This window comes from Lepisma saccharinum, chromosome 7 (genome assembly GCF_977018435.1).
Source record: "Lepisma saccharinum chromosome 7, izLepSacc3.1, whole genome shotgun sequence".
Taxonomy (NCBI): domain Eukaryota; kingdom Metazoa; phylum Arthropoda; class Insecta; order Zygentoma; family Lepismatidae; genus Lepisma; species Lepisma saccharinum.
In genome coordinates, this window is record NC_139235.1 from 27,103,702 (window position 1) to 27,129,382 (window position 25,681).

General features: G+C 37.2%; 1 long non-coding RNA gene across 1 annotated transcript; it reads right to left on the minus strand.

Moving 5' to 3' along the window:
- Positions 1-2,189: 2,189 nt before the first annotated feature.
- Positions 2,190-24,947, minus strand: LOC145990161 (uncharacterized). Its single transcript, XR_014441936.1, has 3 exons — positions 24,862-24,947; positions 20,745-20,864; positions 2,190-2,681 (listed from the first exon to the last, which is right to left on the minus strand). It is a non-coding gene; the product is annotated as an uncharacterized LOC145990161 (long non-coding RNA).
- Between the last annotated feature and the right edge of the window lie 734 nt (positions 24,948-25,681).

The window sequence follows — 25,681 nt, forward strand, 5'->3', positions numbered from 1 at the left end:
TCCAGAGGTTCACCCATCTTTCCATAGGCATTACTTAAGTTCAGAAGAGTAGAAGCAACTTGAAAATGATCGGCACCGTAATGTTTCTCTTGTATTTCCAATGCCCTCTCAAGTAATTTCTTTGCTTCCAGATGTTCTCCCATATCTCCGAAGGCATTACCTAAGTTCATAAGAGTAGAAGCAACTTTAAAATGATCGGCACTGTAATGTTTCTCTTCTATTTCCAATGCCCTCTCAAGTAATTTCTTTGCTTCCAGATGTTCACCCATTTCTCCGAAGGCATTACCTAAGTTCACAAGAGTAGAAACAACCTTAAAATGATCGGCACCGTAGTGTTTCTCTTCTATTTGCAATGCCCTCTCAAGTAATTTCTTTGCTTCCAGATGTTCTCCCATATCTCCGAAGGCATTACCTAAGTTCATAAGAGTAGAAGCAACTTTAAAATGATCGGCACCGTAATGTTTCTCTTCTATTTGCAATGCCCTCTCAAGTAATTTCTTTGCTTCCAGATGTTCTCCTATATCTCCGAAGGCATTACCTAAGTTCACAAGAGTAGAAACAACCTTAAAATGATCGGCACCGTAATGTTTCTCTTCTATTTCCAATGCCCTCTCAAGTAATTTCTTTGCTCCACGATGTTCACCCATTTCTCCGAAGGCATTACCTAAGTTCACAAGAGTAGAAGCAACTTTAAAATGATCGGCACCGTAATGTTTCTCTTCTATTTCCAATGCCCTCTCAAGTAATTTCTTTGCTTTCAGATGTTCACCCATTTCTCCGAAGGCATTACCTAAGTTCATAAGAGTAGAAGCAACTTTAAAATGATCGGCACCGTAATGTTTCTCTTCTATTTCCAATGCCCTCTCAAGTAATTTCTTTGCTTGCAGATGTTCACCCATTTCTCCGAAGGCATTACCTAAGTTCAGAAGAGTAGAAGCAACTTTAAAATGATCTACACCGTAATGTTTCTCTTGTATTTGCAATGCCCTCTCAAGTAATTTCTTTGCTTTCCGAGTTTCTCCCATATATCCGTAGGCATTACCTAAGTTCATAAGAGTAGAAGCAACTTGAAAATGATCAGTACCGTAATGTTTCTCTTGTATTTCCAATGCCCTCTCAAGTAATTTCTTTTGTTCCAGTGGTTCTCCCATTTCTCCGTAGGCATTTCCTAAGTTCACAAGAGTAGTAGCAACTTGATAATGATTGGCACCGTAATGTTTCTCTTGTATTTCCAATGCCCTCTCAAGTAATTTCTTTGCTTCCCGAGGTTCTCCCATATATCCGTAGACACTACATAAGTTCACAAGAGTAGTAGCAACTTTAAAATGATTTCCACCGTAATGTTTCCCTTCTATTTCCAATGCCCTCTCAAGTAATTTCTTTGCTTGCAGATGTTCACCCATTTCTCCGAAGGCATTACCTAAGTTCAGAAGAGTAGAAGCAACTTTAAAATGATCTACACCGTAATGTTTCTCTTGTATTTGCAATGCCCTCTCAAGTAATTTCTTTGCTTTCCGAGTTTCTCCCATATATCCGTAGGCATTACCTAAGTTCATAAGAGTAGAAGCAACTTGAAAATGATCAGTACCGTAATGTTTCTCTTGTATTTCCAATGCCCTCTCAAGTAATTTCTTTTGTTCCAGTGGTTCTCCCATTTCTCCGTAGGCATTTCCTAAGTTCACAAGAGTAGTAGCAACTTGATAATGATTGGCACCGTAATGTTTCTCTTGTATTTCCAATGCCCTCTCAAGTAATTTCTTTGCTTCCCGAGGTTCTCCCATATATCCGTAGACACTACATAAGTTCACAAGAGTAGTAGCAACTTTAAAATGATTTCCACCGTAATGTTTCCCTTCTATTTGCAATGCCCTTTCAAGTAATCTCTTTGCTTCTCGAGGTTCTCCCATATCTCCGTAGGCGTTACCTAAGTTCGCAAGAGTAGAAGCGACTTTAAAATGATTGGCACCGTAATGTTTCTCTTTTATTTGCAATGCCCTCTCAAGTAATTTCTTTGCTTCCAGAGGTTCTCCCATATCTCCGTATGCATTACTTAAGTTCGCAAGAGTAGAAGCAACTTGATAATGATTGGCACCGTAATGTTTCTCTTTTATTTGCAATGCCCTCTCAAGTAATCTCTTTGCTTCCAGAGGTTCTCCCATACCTCTGTAGGTATTACCTAAGTTCGCAAGAGTAGAAGCAACTTGAAAATGATCGGCGCCGTAATGTTTCTCTTGTATTTCCAATTTCCTTTCCAGTAATTTCTTTTGTTCCAAGGGGTTCTTCCATATCTCCGTAGGCATTATGACATGAGTTTATTAGTCGTTGTTATTAGTATATTCTTGTGAATAAAATCTATTCCTTCGACTTCGTTAAAATTATACAAACGTGTTTTTTTGTGGTTATCCTCAAATCGGGCAGTGTTTTGATTCATGTGTTAACCCACCATTCAGTAACATTTGTTCATTTTTTACTTTAAACATATTACGCGCCATCCTAAATATTTTTCGACTATTTGATTTTGAAAGTAAGGGAAGACAATCGTACAATTTGAACAATGGAAGTTTTTTTAGAGCTCTTGTCTTTGGAGAAAGAAGTGAAGCGTTGTCGTATTTTTTACTGTGACGGTCCAACTATCTGTGAAACAATTGCCTGTTCTGAGACTATCGTATATGGAAGTGTATCTAGAATGAAAAGAAAAACATACTATTAATTTAAATTATCAATGCGGTAATGTGAATCAGCCAATAAAACTAAAGTTTTTTATGTAACATCATGTCATTAATAATCAAGGATTTCCTTGAAACCTGCTTCTCTCTTAAAATGGAAGAAATCAATGATCAATTATAATTTTAATTCATAATTTACCAACTCGATCAAGCAATGAGATATGATATTACGTTTTATAGTGTGTGTCATCATGTCAGTAGAGCCATCCTCCGTGGCGGAGTGGTTAGCACATCGCACTTTGAACCCAGGCCTGGGTGTTTGTGAGTGACTATTCATTAAATTCGTCATATTACCACTCATCCCCATCTTCTTTATTAGCTAGAAGTACCACATAAAAGGTAAAGGTAAAGGGCTCCCCTGTGCATAGCACCACGCCATGAAGGCGAATAGGGGGTGTGGGGGTAACGCCACACACTTTCTTGATCCGGTCGTGAGTGGGGGTGATGTGATCAGCATCACGCCCCTGACCGCCTTTACCCCCCAGGGTTTCCCCTAAGTACCCATGTTATTCGACACTGGGTGGGCGCCGGGGTCGCTTCCATCGTTAGAAAGAAGTACCACATAAGGGTGGTAAAATACACGAAATCAATTATGCCAGTAAAGATTTGTGTATTTTGTCTGTAAACATCCACATACCAGAAACATGCTTCTTTTCGACACCTCTCTTCTGATACATCTATACGCACATATTGTAGGGATGAAAAAGCTCCTCTCAACTATCACACGGCTGTAATACGTGTATGAGTTGTATTGAGTTTGAGTTTTTTTATTTAAATCCATTCTATCCACAGATAGGTTAATGGGACTGGACGTACAGTTTAAATTAGGATCTTAACCACTACGTGCCTCCACCTCATATCGATCCTGGAACCCCTTCATTACAGGAGAACGACGTTACCACTTGACAAAGTCCAAAGATGAGCTTCGGGCAATTGTGGAATGAAGCAGAGTGACGTTCTTTTTTATATTTTAAAGCAAACATGTAACTTGTACGTTCTTACATTTAGGAGCAATAAGGTAATTTGTATTTATAATGGAACGTGCCTTTATCACTGAGCATCCAATGAGACACGCTATTAGGGTCGTCCCCCAGAGACAAGGAGTAACTGTTTCTTCATTTCAAGACATTGGAGCATAATAGGTCTCTATCTCAATTCCATTATTTTCAAATATGTAGTAATCATCACAACTTGGCCTATATCAAATAAGAGACTTAAGAGAGTGGACTGCAAAGTTCTCTAACGAGCAATTGAATTACGAAATTATTATTTAAAAAATGTTTATATTTTTCAACATATTCTCCCTTGAGAATAACACATTTATTCCAGCGATTCTTGAACATCATTTCCGCGTTCCTGAAGTGGCTTTCCATAAATATGAAAAATATCCCTCTGTAGCATCACGTCTTGATTCGATGAAAGACGCTGACCAGTGTGGAGCAGTTTGTGTTTTGGGGAGAAATATAAGTAGGACGGAGCCAAATCTGGGTAGTAGGGTGTCACGTACAGAAAGTGCATTGTTGTTCTTTGAGGTATAGGATCATAGATGGCAGCATGCAAAAAGAACGACGTTTATATTTGATGATACATAAAGCAGCTTAGAAAGTGGGCCAGAGATGGCAGCACCCAAGAAAACTTATACAATTGTAAATAGAGAAAAAGGAAAGCGCTGATGTGGTAAAATAATGATTGTAGATATTAATACTAATTATAATGAAATAAATAAATGAATTTAAGACAATAACAGGATATAAATAAGGTGGAAAGGGTGATTAATATTCAGTAATAGCATAAGTGATCATGACATAAAAGTAAAGAAGTCGAATTGTAATTACGATTCTGTGTCTTTTTCGGTTCCCACGAACTGAGAGTTTCGTGCGGCTTTGGGTTGTTTTGTCCCAGGTGTAGCGCCATCTCACGGCAGGCACCCAAGCACTTTTGGTAGGCGCATCTATTGCAGCTCCAAGTTAAGGTTAGCGCCGACCAGGCGGCGATCTTTAACTAACCCCTTTTCTCTTTGTTTGTCAGGGAGATGGATTTTCTTAATATTTACGTCAATTTGGATAAGATCGACAAAGAAGCCCAGAGAAGAAAAAATACACAACATGTAATAATTACAAGAAGAAACAGCATTAGTAATTACAAGAAGAAGAAGCCTTAGTAATTACAAGAAGAAGCCTTAGTAATTACAAGAAGAAGCCTTAGTAATTACAAGAAGAAGAAGCCGTAGTAGTAATAAGAAGAAGATGCCTTATTAATTACAAGAAGAAGAAGCCCAAAGAGGAAGATTGGCTACAATTAATAAGAAATAAAAATAGAAGAAAAATATTGTATGAAAAGATTGCCAAAGTTATCTAATATTTGTATATAATTATTCAAGAATATATTACGAATTGTACCCTCCGTAGTGGGTTAAATCTATTGTTTCTTTCCATATATTCGTAGTGTTAGTCACCCTGATCTGTGCCCAGAGGTATCTCATTGTTTCTACCCTGTGCTAAGCTGGCAGATGCTCACGTGAGAGGACGTGGCAACGTCAAAGGTTTCCTGGCTTTATGTGTATGTGCCCATTGTAATTTTCTAAGAAAGGTACTCCTAGGATTATATCACACCTCAAACCCTTTATCACCAGAAATTTTACTTCGAAATTAGCTCCTCTGATGCTCATCATGATGCGTACCGTGCCCTGAATTTTGTATTCTTCATTTCCCGCAGCCATAACTAATCTTACTTTGTCCTTTTCAGAATTTTGCTTGTGGGTATTTCTCTTTAATTCTTTGCCAAGATTTATAGCTCATTACTTCGACAACACTCCCACAATCGATCAAGCATTTAACCTTAATTTCTATTATTTCTGCTTCCACATACAATGATCTTCCAGGTTTTAAGTTTTCAAAACTCGGCTCTCCAATTAAAAATAACTTCAGAATTCCTTCTTCATTTATCTTATGTTCTCCCTTCATATATTCATCATTTTCCTTTGCTCTCACACCTGGGAGTTGCTGCGAGAGCTCTACAAGTTTAGCCTCTCGACCAATTCCACATTCCTCGAATCCTCATTTATCTGCTGCCACCCAGCATTTCCTACTTCGTTCTGAACCTGGCTTCTGACTAATTCCACTGCTTCTCTTCGCTCTTCATTTATCTCATTATTTCCTCTCTCGTTGTAATTATTTCCTCTAGGTTGCCTTTCATCTATCTCCATCCTTCCTTCTGAGTTTCTTCGATTCACATTTTGCCAATAATAATTTCTTCCTCTATATCCGCGGTTTCCTCTGCACGGTCCTGTATTCCTTCTATCATAATTTCTTTGCTCTTCCTGAACATTATTTCGCCTTCTGCCGTTTCCGTTATCTTCTAAGAATCCTCTTCCTCTGCCTCTATATGCATTTCTGACTTCTATGTTCCTAATCCCGAATTCTTGTTTCCGGAATTTCTGCTCTGGACGTTGTTCCTCTTCAGGATGATGCCTCTTAGGATAATGTATACCTTCCTTTTCTTTATCCCATGACCTTTGAGTCTTTTTCAGCATGTCATCTGTTCTGAGGTAGTCTATCAAGTCTTCCACCTTCCTATCTTTACTACAGCCACCGCTCTTTGCGTCCATATTGGTAGTGTTTGTATCACTTGTCTAACCAACTCTTCCTCATTCCATTTTTCATTCAAATTTCTGAAGCTCCTTAACGTTTCCCATGTGTGTGCTTCCAAACCCTCAACCTTGGACCAATCTATATATTTTCCTTTCAATGTCTCCAATTGCCTTTCCTTAATTTCCTCACTACAATAATATTCCAAAAATCTTTTACTAAACTCTTCGAATGTTCCAAACTTGTGCTGATTTAACTGATACCAGCCTGCCGCAGACTTTTCAAAACATCCTTCGATTAAGTCCAGTATCATATTTCCTGGTATCCTCATTAGCTTCACGTTAGTTGTTAGTTCCTTCAGGAATTTTCGTGGACACTTGTCAGATATATTTCCATTAAACTTGGGCAAGTGTTGTAATTCATTAGGCTTAGGGATTCTTGTCTTATATCTTCCCTCTTCCAAATTACTTCCGTTTACTTTGTCCAACCATCTTCCATTGTCGCTCCCTTCTTCACTACTTTTCCATTTCCTTTTCCTCCTCTGATGATTCCTTTTATGCTTTATTTCCTCCTCTGTAGTCGATTCATCGCTACTACTTTACTTTTTTATTCTCCTCTTTTCATACTCTTCTTTTCCATCATTTCCGTCTCGATTGAAACCTATTGGCTTATCATCTATTCTCATGTCCTCTATTTTAGGGATTATTCCTCTCCATTGTACTTTATTCTCTTTCTTTCCTTTGTCAATCTTACTTTCGAGGGTTTGTATTTTTTTATTACTCTTCTCTAATTCTTCCCTAACTTCTTGTCGTTCTCTAATTATCATTTCTCTGAATTTCAAAGCTTCTTTTACTATTGTTTCTTGTGTCACAATTTTCATTTCTTCTACTCTGTTTTCTACTTCATCCATTTTGGAGATGTTAATATCTATCTGCTTCTTATTTGCCAAAATTTTGTTTTCTAAACCTGTACTCCTCTGCTGGCATTCTTCATTCACTCTTGAAGCTTCCTTTTCCATCTTTCTATTAGTTTTTTCATGTCTTTCATCTGCCATCCTTATCATTTCTTCTATCTTTCTCTCAAATGCTTTCCTGTTTTCTTCACATACTTCTGCCATCTCTTCTATTTTTCGATTATTTTCTTCCAACCTTTATTTAACTTGTTTGCTGTTTTCTTCTATTTTCTCTTCCAACCTTTCTTTAACATCTTTGCTGGTTTCTTCTATTTTTCGATTATTTTCTTCCAACCTTTCTTTAACTTCTTTGCTGTTCTCTTCCAACCTTCCGCTGTTATGATCATGACTTTCTTTTATTTCCAACATCATTTTCATCAACATCTCCATCGTATTTTGTTCTTCTTTCTTTCCTTCCTTTTCCTTTAACTTTACTGTCCTGCATTCCTTGCATTCGTATCCTTCTCCCTTTTCATATATCTTCTCATATTTTTCTTTCCGGATTCCTTCACATAACCAGTGTTTCATTTCTTCACATATCTTACACTGTATTATTTCTTCCTTATTTCCTTCTTCGCCACAACATATATATTTTCCTTCTTCCATTTTTGCTTTACTTACCTTTCCAAATTCTTATTCTTCGCGTTATTTCAACCTCTGGTCTGTATTGAGCCCCACACGTTGGTCGCCATTAATCAATGCCACGTCCTCTCACGTGAACATCTGCCAGCTTAGCACAGGGTAGAAACAATGAGATACCTCTGGGCACAGATCAGGGTGACTAACACTACGAATATATGGAAAGAAACAATAGATTTAACCCACTACGGAGGGTACAATTCGTAATATATTCTTGAATAATTATATACAAATATTAGATAACTTTGGCAATCTTTTCATACAATATTTTTCTTCTATTTTTATTTCTTATTAATTGTAGCCAATCTTCTTCTTTGGGCTTCTTCTTCTTGTAATTAATAAGGCATCTTCTTCTTATTACTACTACGGCTTCTTCTTCTTGTAATTACTAAGGCTTCTTCTTGTAATTACTAAGGCTTCTTCTTGTAATTACTAAGGCTTCTTCTTCTTGTAATTACTAATGCTGCTTCTTCTTGTAATTATTACATGTTGTGTATTTTTTCTTCTCTGGGCTTCTTTGTCGATCTTATCCAAATTGACGTAAATATTAAGAAAATCCATCTCCCAGACAAACAAAGAGAAAAGGAGTTAGTTAAAGATCGCCGCCTGGTCGGCGCTAACCTTAACTTGGAGCTGCAATAGATGCGCCTACCAAAAGTGCTTGGGTGCCTGCCGTGAGATGGCGCTACACCTGGGACAAAACAACCCAAAGCCGCACGAAACTCTCAGTTCGTGGGAACCGAAAAAGACACAGAATCGTAATTACAATTCGACTTCTTTACTTTTATGTCATGATCACTTATGCTATTACTGAATATTAATCACCCTTTCCACCTTATTTATATCCTGTTATTGTCTTAAATTCATTTATTTATTTCATTATAATTAGTATTAATATCTACAATCATTATTTCACCACATCAGCGCTTTCCTTTTTCTCTATTTACAATTGTATAAGTTTTCTTGGGTGCTGCCATCTCTGGCCCACTTTCTAAGCTGCTTTATGTATCATCAAATATAAACGACGTCCTTTTTTTATGCATGCTGCCATCTATGATCCTATACCTCAAAGAACAACAATGCAGTTTGTGTACGTGACACAAAATTCCCCTCCTTTCGGTAAAATTTTTCCTTCGTAGAAATTTCGTATTCAAGGAAAAATTTTCTGCAACATCCATTCTTACTATTCACTTCTCATGTGTTCCTTTCAACATTTGTTTAACGTCTTCCGTACAATTATATATTTTTACATTATCTAGATATTCTCTTCTTACTTCCTTTGTCACCGTGTCTTGTATAACTATAGTATTCCTAAACGTATCTAATACAATATACGGACCATCATACTTGAAAAACAGTTTTTAATTGTGCGATCAATGGAATTACTTATTGGGTGTGTTTTACAATAAACTATATGACCCTTTTTTACTTCTATCTTCTTCCCTTTAACTTCCTCCTTTGACGACCTCTTCCTTCTTTTGTTATACAAGTCATTGAAAAATTATTTCCTGGTTTCCCTTTAATTAACCTTCTTTGGCCATTCTAAATCATCGAAAATCATCGGCTCTGCTTCATATCCCAAGAAAATCTCTATCGGGCTCATATTTGCCTCAGCTGATATAGAGTTATTTAATAATCGAACTATCCTGTTAATTACTGCACACCACCTTGTATGATGATCATGACAGTACATTCTAAGTAATCTCACAATCTCTCCATTGTAACGCTCAATTGGATTGGAACTTGGATGATATCTTGTAACATTAATCAACCTTATCCCTTTGAAATATAGATACTCCTTGAAATATTCTGAATTAAATTGAGTCCCGTTGTCTGTCAGCATTTTCTTTGGGCTACCATAATGTTTGATGAATCCTTCATCCAACTTCTTGACTATTTCTTTGGCTGTAGCTTTCTTTAAAGGATAGCACATGATAAACTTGCTACATACGTCCACCCACGTCAATATATACAAAAAATCCTCTAGACCTAGGTAATGGTCCTATTAGATCTATAGAAACCATGTCTAATGGCCATTTAGCGATAATATGTAATTCTTCTTTCCTGAATTTTATCTTTGATGGTTTAGTTTGTACGCAAACTGTACAATTTCTTACATGGTTAACAACGTCACTCTTCATAGTCTTCCATACGTAAAATCTCCTAGCTAATCTCAACGTTTTATCAAATCCGAAGTGGCCAGATCCTTCATGTACGACCTCAAGTACTCTTCTTATCAAGGTTCGTGGTACACTTATCCTTACTTGGTTCGGATTCTTATAGCTAACTTGGAAAACGATGACATTTATAACTTTATATCTGCTCTTTATCTTAGACATCCTTGTTTTCTTGTTTCCTTCCTCTCCTTCCAACACCTTGATAATACCCCTTAATTCCTCATCTTCCTCTGTTCCAACTCGCCATTCCTCTTCTTTAATACCATTTACTTCTTCCTCAGCGATAGCGTTGATTTCTAGCCTAATCACTTCCTCTGGTTCCTGATTTCTCTTCAAAGGTGCTCTACTTAGAGTATCTGCAACATGGTTTTCTTTTCCTTTTATATCCATAACATCAAAACTGTACTGTTGCAGTAAGATCGCCCATCTCGTCAGCCTTGCATTCCACTGTATTGCAGAATTTAACCAAACTAGACTCTTGTGATCACATACCACCTTGAATCTCCTGCCTCTCAGATATGCAGAGAACTTTTCTATTCCAAATATTATCGCCAGACACCCCATCTCACTTATCGTATACGCTCTTTCGAAGTTCTTCAAGCTTCTGCTAGCATATTCTATCACATTATCTTCGTTGGAGTCGTTTCTCTGAAATAGGTATGCTCCCAATCCAATGTTTGATGCATCTGTGCCTAAAAAAAACATTTTCCCAAAATCAGGTTGGCTTATGGCTGGCGCTTGTATAAGGTCTTGCTTAAGTCTTTGGAAAGCCTCCTCTTCGTGTCCTTATCATTTCCATTTTATATGTTTTCTGAGAAGTTCATATAGTGGCTTGGCTTTGCTTGCGAAATTGTGTATAAATTTCGATCGCCAATTACATACTCCCAGGAATCTTTGAAGTTGTTTCCTTGTGTTTGGCCTAGGGAACTTGCTTATCGCGTCATTTTTGTCTGGGCACATCTTTATTTCACCTCCAGATACTACATGACCTAGGAAACGTATTTCCTTCCTTTCAAAAGAGCATTTTTCCAATTTGACAGTTAATCCTGCTTCTGCCAATTTACTTAATACCCAATCTATTTTTTCTATGTCTGTCTCCCAAACTTTCGTATGTATACACATATCATCCACATATATAGCAAGCCATTCTCTTGTCTCTATACTAAATATTCTATTTAGAGCCGTCATAAAAGCTGATACTGATGAATTTAGACCATATGGGAGCCTTCTAAATTGGAATAACCTTGATCCATATCGAAACGCTGTATATTTTCTAGACTCTTCTTCTATTTCTACCTGAAAGTATCCCAAAGTCATATCAAATGATATGAAGTATATGCTACCTGAAAAAGTGTGTAGTAATTCATTTATTCTTTCTACTTGATTTCTGGGAAGTAGCACGTGTTTATTTAGCTCTCTTAAATCCAGTACGGGCCTCACACCTCCGTCCGGTTTGTCTACCACGTGCATTGGGTTTACGTGTACGCTATTGGAGTTCTCTATTATCCCCCAACTTAACCATTTCTTCAATTCCTTTTCTACAGCTTCTCTCTTTGCAAAGGGTATAGGATATTGCTTTGACGCTATTGGACTCGCTGTATCTACCTCAATCCTATAGGTGTATACATCCGTCACTCCTGGGCGTTGGCTAAATATTCCCCTATGCCTCAACAAAATATATCTTAAATCTTCTTTTTCATTTTCTGACATCCAATGACACTCATCCACTTTGGCTTGTATTTCTTCTTTCGATGCGTTGTATTTATGGTCCTCTATTTCGACCTCTTTTTCATATTCACCTTTTACATTTTCATTTTCAATTATATCATCGTAGTCTTTCTTCTTATATCATGTTTCTGATATACAAGATTTTGCTTCCTAATGCCTATTTCGCTCTCGGAACCTTTTATTTCATCCTCCATAGGGATATATACTTTCATGTTCTCCATTGATTCTAGATTTAGCCGTTTTTCTTTTATGTGTATGTGCCCATTGTAATTTTCTAAGAAAGGTACTCCTAGGATTATATCACACCTCAAACCCTTTATCACCAGAAATTTTACTTCGAAATTAGCTCCTCTGATGCTCATCATGATGCGTACCATGCCCTGAATTTTGTATTCTTCATTTCCCGCATCTTCCAACAATCCATTCGTCAAACCCATTAATTTCCTTATTTCCAAAGTACTTTTGTGGGCAGGTGAATTGTCTTGATGAAACCTTTTCTTCCTTTTACAAACCGGGTCTTTTTTGTCCATTTTCAAGATTGGAATGACGTTCACTGGTTATTATATTACCGCTTTGAAGATAACCAATAAATATATACCCCTTTATATCCCAAAATGCCGGTTTCACAATTTTTCCTGCTTCTGGAATAGACTTTGTTCTTTTTTGGGGCTGAACAATCTTTATCTGTACACAGTTTTGACTACTGTTTCGATTCCGGTGAGTAATGAAGAATACAAGTCACATCCACGTTTATAACTCAACGCACAAAATGAAAAATGAGTTTTATTGTTGTTAAAGCCGTTCATATATTTTCGTAAGAACGCGTTGTTGATCTGCTGTTATCAAGTTTTGCACCCCTCTTGCTCAAATATTTCTTATATCGAATGCTTCATGCAAAATACAGGGTGGACCATATTGATGAGACACATTTCAAATGCATATGTGGAGCATGTAGGAAGCAACATTTATTACCAAATATAAGGAAAACACTGCCAAAGGACGGGAGTTTTGCACTGTGTTCATTGTTTGAAGATTACATCCCTGAGATGGACACCACCTTGACGAGAACATTCTTTGGCTCTAACAGTCATGCAGCATAGTTTTGCGCAGGGTTTCGGCTAAGATGGCCGCTATCTCCCTTGCGATTTTGTCCTTCAGTTCATTGATGGTGGTGCGCCTAGTGGTGTACACCTTGTCCTTTAGCCCCCCCCCCCTATGGGGCACTTGACCTCCCTGAGATTTTTGGAAAGGCTTCACATAATTGAAATTTTGAAATTGTAGCGTGAAAACATGGATGTGAAGTGCCGTGATAGACAGCAGATTAAGTGCCTAAGAAAACATTCTTCATACCCGAAATGAGACGGCTTGGCCTAAGAGATGTGGCTGCAGCAGGATGGTGCCACTAGTCATACAGGAGTAGTGTCAATGACAACCCTTCGACGACACTTCCAGGGACGACTCATCTCGAGATTTGGTGATGTCCATTGGCCATCCAGATCCCCGGATCTAACTCCACCGGACTACTTCCTGTGGGATTACCTAAAGGACAAGGTGTACACCACAAGGCGCACTACCATCAATGAACTGAAGGACAAAATCTCAAGGGAGATAGCGGCCATCCCAGCCAAAACCCTGCGCAAAACTATGCTGAACAAGACTGTTAGAGCCAAAGCATGTTCTCGTCAAGGTGGTGTCCATCTCAGGGATGTAATCTTCAAACACTGAACACAATGCGAAACTCCCGTCCTTTGGCAGTGTTTTCCATATATTTGGTAATAAATGTTGCTTCCTACATGCTCCACATATGCATTTGAAATGTGTCCCATCAATATGGCCCACCTTGTATATCCTGCACGTTCTTTCTATGTAGCTGCAGCTTGAGCAAGTTCACGCACTTTAAATTGCTTGTCTACAGAGTGATATCGTGTATTTGTTCTATGGTTTCTGTTCTTGTTGCAGTCTTTAGACGTCCTTAACAACGTTTATATTCAGAAGCCCATTTTCATTTTTTTCAACAGTCAGAAGGAGAAGAGTCCTAAAAAAATTTATCAACTTGGTGTTACACATTCATTCAAAGAATTGTATCACCACTATATTCAACTTTATCCATTTTAAGGTATACACACAACGCATCTGCTTCAGATAGCTGTATTATGGAACGTATTTGAAAGAATGACTTCCTATTTACATGTGTGTTTATGGAAGATGTACTAAAGTAGGAAAAAATCCAGTGTTCGGAAAGTTACTTTTAAAATGGTAACTACTTACAGTTATAGTTAATTGCTTAAAAAAGTAACAGTTACAGTTACTCATTTAAAAAGTAACTCAGTTACAGTTACCTGTACTTCAGAAGTAACTGTAAGCTACTTTTACAGTTACTTTCGCTGAAAATTTTGTTGCAACCAAATTACACAAATCGATCATTAATTGTAATAAAATATTTTGTGAAGACTAACATGCATTTTACTCATGTTACTGGTACATAATTTAAGTCTCCTGTGCTTTGCGCAACGTCATGAAGACGTATGGGGGGGGGGGTGAAGTTAGGACTTCACACTTTCTTGATCACAGCCGAAGGTGGTAGTGATGTGATTGGTACCACGCCCCTGGCGCCTATTAGCCCCAGAGTTTCCTTTAGATACCCACTTTATACGATGCTGGGTGTGTCCCGGAGTCGCTCCAACAGGTGAAAAAAATCCCAGTTCTCTCCCACCGAGTATCGAATACGGGTCTCTCGCATGGTAGTCAGGCACCCTTTATTTTATTTTTAAAGAATACCCCTATGCGGTAGTATCCCCCGTTATTCATATTTTCTCAATTTTCATGTACGTCAATTTTCTCTGTTTTCTGTATTCTCATTGGGACAAATACAAACATCCATGTCCGAACCGAACTAAAATGCGGGACCCCCGACGTATAGTGCGTTGTGTTAACCACTCCGCCACGGAGGTCGACTGATCTACCGTGACTCATACATTTATATTTAAATAAAATTTATATTTATTTTCGTTGTTGTACTTAAAGGATGTCCATTGGAGGGAGTTCTAGAAACTATAGAAAAAGCATGGTTTTATACCATCTAACATACCGGTTCCTCTCATTCGCTGCTCACGTGTGTGTTTTCGCTAAAGGGATGCAGGGTGCTATCTCGACAATTTACCGGGGTCGAACCACATTTCTGTTTCACTAGTAATTTAACTTCAAAATAAGCTTTGTACAAAACATTTTTTTTAAAATATGGGACGCAATTTTTTAAATTAATAGTTGACGAAAAATTGCCGATTTAAGTTTGTATCCTGACAATGAAAAAGTTCAAGGCCACTTGACGATCAGAACAGATGCTGCGACTAGGCCTACAGGTTAAAGTAAGATTTGACTTTCCAACCACAAAACCTATTGAATACAAGGCCATAGCAATAAGCACAACAATATCTCTGGGGCCCATTACTGTGTACATAATTTCATAATTCATTTTTGTTTTGGAACTGATCAAGAGAATGAATTCAATATAGATTCTTATGTATTTTAGTAATGATATTTGTTCGCTAATGCTACTTGAGAACGTATGCTGAAAACGAAAAATATCTCTAACAAAAAAAATGCCACCTTCCAACTGGCCACGTGTTTTAATTCAGGGCTGTCGAAAGATTATGTATGAGCATCCAAACATTATCCACTTACAAACTTACAGAGTTCCACCGTATAGGCTGATATAGGTTGTGTTTGTGTGTTTAGGAGGGAGGGGAAGGGAGAGGGGGAGAGAGATAGAGAGAGAGAAAGAGAGCACTCACGTGGCAGAGTGAACGTGCTTCGAAACCAGAGGTCTTAAGTTCGAACCACGATTAAGGCATGGATGTATCTCTATGTTTGCCCCACCACAACCATGTCTTGGATTAACCAAGAGACAAAGAGGCAACGTAATATATCCTAAGTAGAAAGAATACAGAACAGAGACAGGGGAATTCACATATCGATCCGAGTGGAGGTTGTGTGTTGCAAACGAAAATGTGTAACTATTATGGCAATTGTTGTTGGTTGGCGTGAATTGTTAATCTGCCAAAACTCTTAAAATACTCTAATATTAGGTTTTCCGTTACAATTATTATTTCAATTTTGAGAGCCCCCATGACCGAGTGTTCTTGCACACTGCTCTATGAAAGTGGAGACCCTATGTTCGATGCTTGGGTAATATTTAAGAGCTTATTATGTTCGTTCATTTATTTGGTCACTCCATTATTCGTCCTTATCATTGAAATAAACGAAGAGGGTTAGAAAATGGTCGAATAGATAGCAAAGTTACCACATGCCTATCACGTGCCGAAAGGAAGGACCTTCTTTGCTAGTTTTCTCTTTGTAAATGATAACCACAATAACAAAAAGAAACTAACGAAAACACAAACAACGAATTTTGATTAATAAAGAAAATAAATCGCCAACTCAGAACATGATTTCTTGCTAGCCCAAAATGGACAACAAATATTTCTTCTGCGGCCAAATGACAACAGAACGAAACGCTATGCTAATTCCTTGAGGACATGTGTCTAACATTTTTCTCCTGTGTAGCGCTGACGACTTTGACAGCTGTGCAGCTCTTCCTTGTCTTACATACAGTTTCGACATTGACGTTGCAGTGTTTCGAATTCAATTTCGTGTTTTTTTTGTGTAAGACGTGAGGCTCAGTGAGGCCTTACATAAGAATTTCAGTGTACATCCTGGTCTGCATTGGTGCAGGCTAACTAGGCTCTAATGGCTCGACTCCAAGCCTCTGTGAGGCTTCTGTTGTGTTCTGTCAATATGTTTCTGTTATTGTCCTTTCATTAACTCCATCTTATCGCAATTCATTCACATCGTCGCGAATAGCCAAAAGTGGCAGAAAAGCAACATAAAATAGCAAACCAATCAATCAATCAAGTTAAGCATTTGCTCTCTCTCTCTCTCTCTCTCTCTCTCTCTCTAACACTGTGTGTGTGTGTGTGTGTGTGTGTGTGTGTGTCTGTGTCTGTGTCTATGGAATGAGGAATCCATTTTGAAATAGGTCACACACAACCCTGTACCCACTTAAATAGTCAGAGGCTTATATTATTGTGAGTATTTTTCAACTTGAAAAATTGAAGTTAGTACATGGCAATTCTTTTGCAATCTTTAGCCACTGTTGCCTGGTTCTGATTGTGGTGGTACTGAAATAATATGCCTCACCTTCGTAAATCTTTTATCGTTCACTTTTGTCATCCAAACAGCGCAAGAAATCAAGTATAAAGAGAACACTACGGGCGCATTCGGCCGACGAAAATGAATCTTGCGTTGGAACATGTGGAATAGTATAGTAGATGTCAATATCGCGTACTTCATTAGTGCTCTTTGTGTAAAATCACTTGGCTTACAAAACGTTTTGGCGCGACAGCCCTTTATGCGCAAATTCCTGCCAAACAGCTTTTAATTGAGCGACCTATGATCAGAGCATCGAGTCTCATCGCCGAAGTTTTCTGGCTTTCGAGACCAGATTCCGCTGATATTGCTCTCAAGTAGCTCACCAACTGCTCTCATGGCGCTGGGTCAGCCTTGAAATTCTGCAGCTCCTAACGATGATTGAACCCGGAACCCATCACACCAAAAGGAAAAACCGTTCGGCTACATGGAAAGTCTACTAAATTCCTTGAAATGTAATTGAACAGAAGTTAATTAATTCTGAGGAACTAATGCCGATTTAACCAAATTTTTGTTGTTTGTTTTAATTCAATTCGAATTTGAAAGAAACAACAGGGAATACAATTATCTTGTAATACCTTAAAGTTGACCACATTATGAAGTGAACTGAAGATGGATTTGAACTCATACCAAACACAAGTGGTTGGGATTCCACTTAGTCTAGCTGTGCACAAAATGTACTTAGAAACTGGAGGTCATATAATGCATATTGAAGTGAAAAATCTGAAGTAAAATTAAATTGATTCTAACTGAAATGATTGCGAACAATCATATCACACTAAATGAACGAACATAATATAATGAGCTCTTAACTATTACCCAAGCTTCGAACATAGGGTCTCCGCTTTCATAGATCAGTTGCAATTCATTGCAACGCTGAGCCATATAAGGGTACACTGTTTTGTTTACCCTAGCAACATTGATTACAAGTATCGTAGAACCGCAGTGCGGCAGGTCAATTGATTTTCATATGAGACACTAACATGCCCCAAATCAATACATGGATTTACTTCAGTAGTTGCGTGCGTTACTGTTTGTGATTTGCAGGCATGCTTGTGGAGTGAGGAGGTTGAAGTTGAGGTTGTAGTTTCACTGCATATTCCATACCATAGTATCTTATCCAACAACCCCACAGTCAGTTTTATTGGAGGAATTACAAGTATTGCATCTGCCAATCCATAAGTTATAGTTTGGAAATCTGTTTAATACATTGCGCTTGTTCATTCACTACTGCATCAACTCCCCTACATTGTCTCGAAAATCTATTGAGAAAGTCCGCGTATAACGGTAGGGAAGGGGAGAAACGGAGTGGGTGGAGCGACGCAGGGTGCGCTTGCCTTAAGACGTTTTCCATAACGAAATACCGGTAGATGTTGATTAATTATATTGCCAGTTTATGATAAGTATACTTTTACTTCTAAGTATCATAGGAGTAGTGGTGGCTGACTTTAACCCATAAAAAAGATGAGGGAATGGGAGAGAATGAGGTGTGGAAACGTAGATATGTTGCATCAAAAATTATTATTCATTGGAGCTAGAACGAAGTGAAAATACGTACATACATTATGGTGGATTTTTTATAAAACTTATTGTGAAATCGTCGTACAGCTCAATCATATATACACCAACCCGGGTTTGCTCATGCCTGATCCAAGCTGTACCCCTTGCAGTTTGACAGGAGCAAGCTGCTGCTGTTCAAAGAAACTATTTTTGGTAGCAAAATACAAAAGTATTTTTGTTTACAAACATTATCTTCCATCCGAAAAGCATTAAAACCACTGTAAAGCTATTGTTCTCTACATTCTGGTGCCAGTTAGTTTACTTGATCTGCACGCTGGGAAAACTTTTCTAAAGGAATGAAAATGAGTTTAAAATGAGTGTAAAATGGTTGATTATGATAACGTTTGGTTTTAGGAAACTAATCTTCAGCTTCTATGTGTAGGGAGGTACACAATTCTCAAGAAGTATAGAATTGGAAGATAAGATATAAATATGCATCAGAAGAGTGGTGCTGAGTTTCACTTTCGAAATTTTCACAAGGATTTTCAGAATTTCAAATTTTCACTATAAAACATTAGTTACATTTTATCAAAACTATATGGTAAAGTTATTCAGGAAATAAATTTTGCGTTGGAATGAGTAAAAAATCTGGGAAATTTTGTAACATGGGGTACTGTAACATACGTTACCAAGTCGTCTAAGTATTAAACGTTCAAAACTGAAAAACTAAATATACCTGCCTAATATAGTCATATGTCGGAGAAATAAGTGAATGTTCTTGCATTTTAATGTAATTCCCTGATACCAGAATGTCGTCGAACTTAGCAGATTTTCTGCACCAATGCAGACATCAAAAACGGTAGTGAGACTATGAAATTTTGTTTTCTAACTTCCATAAAACCATAAGAAAAACTAAATATTTAATAGCAAAAGTTCACTTTTGGTCAAAATTTTCTATGTTTTTTTTATCTCTGATACAATTGTCATACAAAAGATGTAATTGTGGATTTTTACTATTTCCGAAACACATAAATGAAAACTTTTCATATTACATCAATTTACGAAAAAATAATATTTTCCTCATTTTATGCATAAATAAGACATTAAAAATGCCATGTGATTTTAACAAATAATTAATTTGAAGATATTCCGATGATCCTACACAGCCAACTAGGAATAATGAAACGCAATAGAATAAAACGACAGACTGAAATACTCCCATTGGAGTATGTCATATTTTGTATTCAGCAGATAATTTCTTCAGTTTTTCTGAGACAGCTAACCGATTTTTTTCTTAATTCATCAGGAGACGTTAGGAAAAGTAGCTATATGTTGAAAATAACCGATTCCTCTCGGTTTCGCCTCGAATATACATATGCGAGTTATTCAGATATAAAGCGGATATCTACCTGATTATTGACAGATAACACATATATATTTTGTTTACCGTAATTGCAAAGTTAATCAGTCAGTTACAGTTGTAAGCCTGTGCTCCCTGGTTTCATATATTCAGGATACAATTCCGCATTTCGAGGGTTCAGAACATCGAAGTGAGGCATCAAGCAGAAAAACGATATAAGGAAAAATTGTTTGCTTCAATGACCTGTATACTTTTTGAGACATAATGTATACATTGCTTATATTGTACATTTCATGAATAAGACGAGATAAAGATCCTCTTTGCCCCTCAAGCGGTCTTTAGATCTATCCCGACAAGAGCGACATGAAATTCCATTTCAAACTTAGATCCTGTCCTGATTAGCCAGCCTGAGCATAAAGTGGATCTAAAATAAATTTGACAAACTTTGGAGTTGAGACAAAGCAAGAATGAGAACAAGCATTTACAACATGTTTTAAAAACATATCTTTAAAATAACCACAAAACCATAGAATTCTAAATAAATACAGTATATGGCCTAAATAAGAACTATTTATGTGAATTTTGTATTATGTTTGTGGAGCTATAATTATGTACACCTCCCAAATGAAAACCCTTCCTGCGCCACTGTGAGTGGGTGTAATGTGAAAGAACAATTACTAGATGTAATCAGAATCCAAGATATTTTTTAAACTCTGCATGAGATAGTCAAGAACTCTTATTCGTGAAATGTGGGGCTGGATTAACAATTTGAAAATTAAAGACAGGAAGAAAATTCTTTTAACGTGTTTGAACCTGCTGAAATAACCATTTCGTGTCCCGCTTCTTTTTATGGAATCAATTTTCACTCACCTCGTAACACAGCAGGAAAAAGAAATATGAATGTCCGAACTGTGGTAGTCTCCAGAGCAGTACTTGCTTTCACTGATTCTATTTCAGGCTTATTGTTGAATACGAATTGGCGGTTGAATTCTGTAGAGAAAAACAAAACAGCACTTAAACAATCTGATTCACCAACATATGCAGTGACATGGAGTGTTGGGTACAAAGGGAGGATATCAATGCTCGAGATAGGTATTTACACGAAACGAAACGCCTTACTTTTGTTAATATGATGTTGTATTTTTGTGTCTGATTTGATTACTACATCGACGAGATTAAATGACCCGCTCTATTACAATTATTAATAGTAAATATTAAAATATTTACATAAACATAAAATAATACAACACATTGAACACGAGTTTTCTGGAATTTTCTTTAACTTTTTAAGATTTCAAAGGAGGGAAATCCTGAATGGTTGTCAGCTCGTCCAACCGGGATTTTTTAAAAATTTAATATACGTATCGTCAATGCTGTGTCTTAATAATGCTTATTAAAAGAATCCATTTCTGCAAGTGAAATCTATTTCGATATTGCTATTTTGCGTTTGATCAAGAATTGGATTTATTCTTCAGAATGTCAACAATAAAGGCTCAGCTTAGGAAAAATGAGTGGCCATAAAAAGAGAAGCCGAATTTGTGTAAAGATCCTGCGCAGGAGGATAATTCTGTCAGAGTATCGAATTCGCAAGACACGACAAATAATAATAATAATTGACAAGAAAAGAAGTAAAATAGATAGCAATAATGCACAAAGGATGAAGTCTGCATAGACGTCCTCATACCCTTCTAAGTCCTTCGCAGCAACAACTAAATATGGCCTACCTAAGGTTTGCGATTGTTTCTACTGGTGTACAAGTCAGAAAGGTAAAACTAATAGCAAGGTTCAAAAGAGGGAACATTTCTGGACGTTTACTGAAAATCGGAGCCTGTTCCAAATAATAGCATGGTTACAGGGGAAAAAATAACGTTTAGGTCATATTGGGTACATATGTACCCAATATCGTCTAGTCATATATATTTTCTTCTTTCAAAAATGCAACAGAAATTGTAAAGAAAGTACAGCAATATTATTTTCATAGGTAGATAAGTATATTGAGAAACTTAAGTTTTATTTACATAACAATATAATGAGATTACGCAAAGAAATAACATAGTTTACAAAGCAATAAACAAGAAGTGACGTCAAGACTTGTCACCAGAAGACCATGGATTACACATCACAGTCTGTGCAAATGAAAGGTCCTACATCATCTTTAGTAACTCCCACACACTCTACGTGAACATAAAAGTAACAAAAGTCACATTTGCGCATGCCTTTCACGATATATTCCTATGTAGACCATATTGAGCCTACCTTGCGTAGTGTTTTTATAAAGTTCTTTACATTAAAGTCTGAACTAAGTGCATTGTTGTAAAGTACAAATGTCATAATATGGCCTAGAGATAAAAACACCTATCACTTGGGAGATGAAACAAGTAACTTCCATATGCAATATTAGATCACGTAGAACACAACACAATCACGTGGTCCAGCTATGTCTTCAGGTTACTGTACAGTAAGTACAGCCAAGATGTTCATCACGTCATTCGGACAGTCTAAATGACATGCTAACGTCATCTGTTGAACTAATCTTGTAACTACATGGAAACGGCAAATAGGCCATATTTGGTACTAGGCCATATTGGGTTAAGGTACCTTATGTATTATTAAAGAGTATTGACAATTTAGTTCACACTGAAAAGCAAAATGTAGTGAAATGTGTTAAAATTTCAACGAACCGGAACAGTCTGTTTTCACTTCTGACGAGACGGAACGAGAAGGTTCCAGATACTCTCGAACCGGAAACCAGTTCCTGTCCGCACCGGCCCTTTTCGAGCGCTGTTGCATTTACTCCTTAAGGGCTGGCCGTAGGAGTAGAGACTTGCACATTAAATAAATTTATAGGTCTCGTTCGTCTGGACGACTCCGTGCCAGGTATAAATTAATTGTTTGTTGCGAGTTTGTAGATCAGTCATATCAACACCTAGTTCTCCTGACTCTATGAATTCATATTCAGAGATTTATTGGTTAAAGGCTCCACAACCACCTAAGGCTGATTCTGGTCACATTTTTTATTACCTGGTTCGTGCACACTCATGCTCATGGATATTCCTGGATTGTAACGACTTCATTGACTCGTTGTAGTTGCAACTTAGAAAAATGGAGTGGAGTGTATGTTTGCAATTGAGGACCTAACATCGCTTGGGGTATATTAATTTAACATAAGAACGTGTAATAGCTGTGAGCCTATTTCCTTACTTATGATGAGGCGGACAGAACAACAGTAAGTACGAGTACGACGGAATTGGTTACTGCGTTTCAAATTCGGAGTATTTACGTTCAATTCATAAGTTGATATTCTTTTCATCTATTAAAACTATTTCATTGTTATTCATTCCCATGGAGCACAAGGCTTAACATAGTATCAAATTGGTAGTGATGGCAGGACAAGTAGGAGACCATCATATATAACAAGTTAATTGTTTATTAATTAATCATAATATGCATGACGTGGTCTTTGAGTCTGAGAAAATAAATGCATGATAATATTTCAAGTAATCAACTACGCGGACATTATTTGCTCTAGGCTATGACTTCTGTAGACACAGTGTACCTGGTAAGCACTGTGCGAATTAAGTTTTTTTTTGCTTTGGGGGAGGGGAATGTCCACTGAGTGACGTATTTTTTACTTCATTTTGGAAAGTACCTTTTTCCTGGAGGTTATGCAAATTTGTACTGTACATGTCACCACTCAGTAAACTCAACTACCACTGGAGGCACATAGTGGTTTGGATCCCACTTTAAACTGTAGGTTCAGTCCCGATTACCCTCTCTGTGCATAAAGGGAACTTACAAACTCAAATTGTATTAACTATTGTTTTGTGGTTCTAAGTACCTTTTTTTACAGTGGTTCTGCCGTGGGTCATTAAATCTCATAACATTTATACGTAATTTAGAAACTCACAGTAAATTTACATTACGAAAAAAAAATCATGCACAAAAATAGTTCCACACTTTTATTGCCAAGTTCAAATTTAACGCCCATCTAACCACCTCCAAGTTTCTTGTGAACTCTTTAATACATGTAAAATATCAGCATTATGGTATGAAAAGAGGTATGTGAGGTATGTGAGGTTGGTCAGTTGCCGAATGGCGTCCTTTAATCCTCAAGGCTGCATACTTTTCGGCAGGGAAATCTTTGATGACTGGACCATTAATGAACACGAATGAGTTTTCAATTGTGTTCGTTACATAGTTAAGAAATTGTGTACTACGTATATTCTATCAATTCCATTTTCTTTGACGGGGATAAAAACATCCCTTGGCAGGGATAAAATAATTTTTTTTGCTGGGGGATACATTCTTTTGTTGAGGGGAATATCCGCGGCCCCCTGTAATTCGCAGACTGCTGGTAAGGAAAGCTTAATGATCATCGCTGCCGGAGATGAATTTGTGATTCATTGTATGACAATTTTTGAAGTGTATAATTCACAATTATTACGAGGTCTGATGAACAAAGAGTGAGACTATTTTTTTATTATTATTATTTTTTATATATTTTGTTTTACACACATACTCACAGCATCCTGTATCGTAACATTTTTGTAATGTGCAGGATAATATAGAGAGTGGTAAAACATGAAGATAACAATATATTTACTATCAGGGCCAAGGAGAGGGTTCGAAGACGTCGCTGGCTGTAACCAATGCAGGATATGGAAGTGCCTGAATCATTGGCAGGTCTCGTGTCTGTAATATTTGGCTTCAAGAGAAAATGGACAACTCGACATCAAATAATGTGGAACCAAAACATGACCTTCATTCTGATGCCTTCCCCTTGGAAACTTTTCTGAGAGTAGCGATGGTAGTTGGCTAACCACTTTACCTTTAGCCATTTGTAATTATTCTAATTTATCGCCTTTAAATGGTTACAAAGACTAAAGGATGCTTAATATCAACCACATTATGTTCGGTTTCATTCATGCATGTGCTCAAATGAATCTTCTTGTTTGGAAGCAATAAGAATAAAGAGAACAATCCTTACCGCAAACAGTTTCTCCAAGATAAAGGAACGTCCTCCTAATGAAGTATGTTTCCGGTTCTTCTGTGATATAAATTAAGGTATTAATCCTGGACAAGCATCGAAGTGCGACGGAGGTGTAGGCTCAAACAATGACTATTGAAATTCACGTGAGGCATATCACGTGGCAAAGGAAGGGAAGAAAGGTTCAGTTCTTACACTGAAAAAAACCCCCAAAAAAAACAGAAAAGCGAAATTTAATAAGCACAGTAATGTCAATAATGCCGATTAAAATAATAACAATAACAACTTAGTTTATTCTTTTTAAATTCAAGTTTGCTTAAGTAGTACTTTCCTTGCCCCAAAAATTAAAAAATATATCAATGCTTGTGATTGTCCCCTACTCGGTAATTACAAGCTAGCGACGCCTATGAGTTCCACCTGAATTTTTATTATTAAAATTATAAATATCTAAATATATTCATGAGACTGCGAAGAAAATTACGTTACTATTTTTTTAAATTATTTTTTTCTAAAATTTACTTTCAGATGTACAAATTAGAATTCGGCACTAAATTAGTAGGCATTAATAATTTACACAAGAAATTGTGTCCAGCCTATAGACCATCTAGAAAACAGTACACAAAAGTTTGAGACCTCTTTTGAAAATTACAGTATTTCTCCAGTTTTGTTGTTTTATTATTCTATTAGAAAATTAGTGCAAAATGCTTACTAAACAAATGCCTCCCCGATGGCGCAGTGGTTGCGTCGTTGCCTTGTAATCAAGGGGTCCCGGGTTCGATACCCGGTGGAGGCTCATAGTTGTTCGGATTCCACTTTAAAC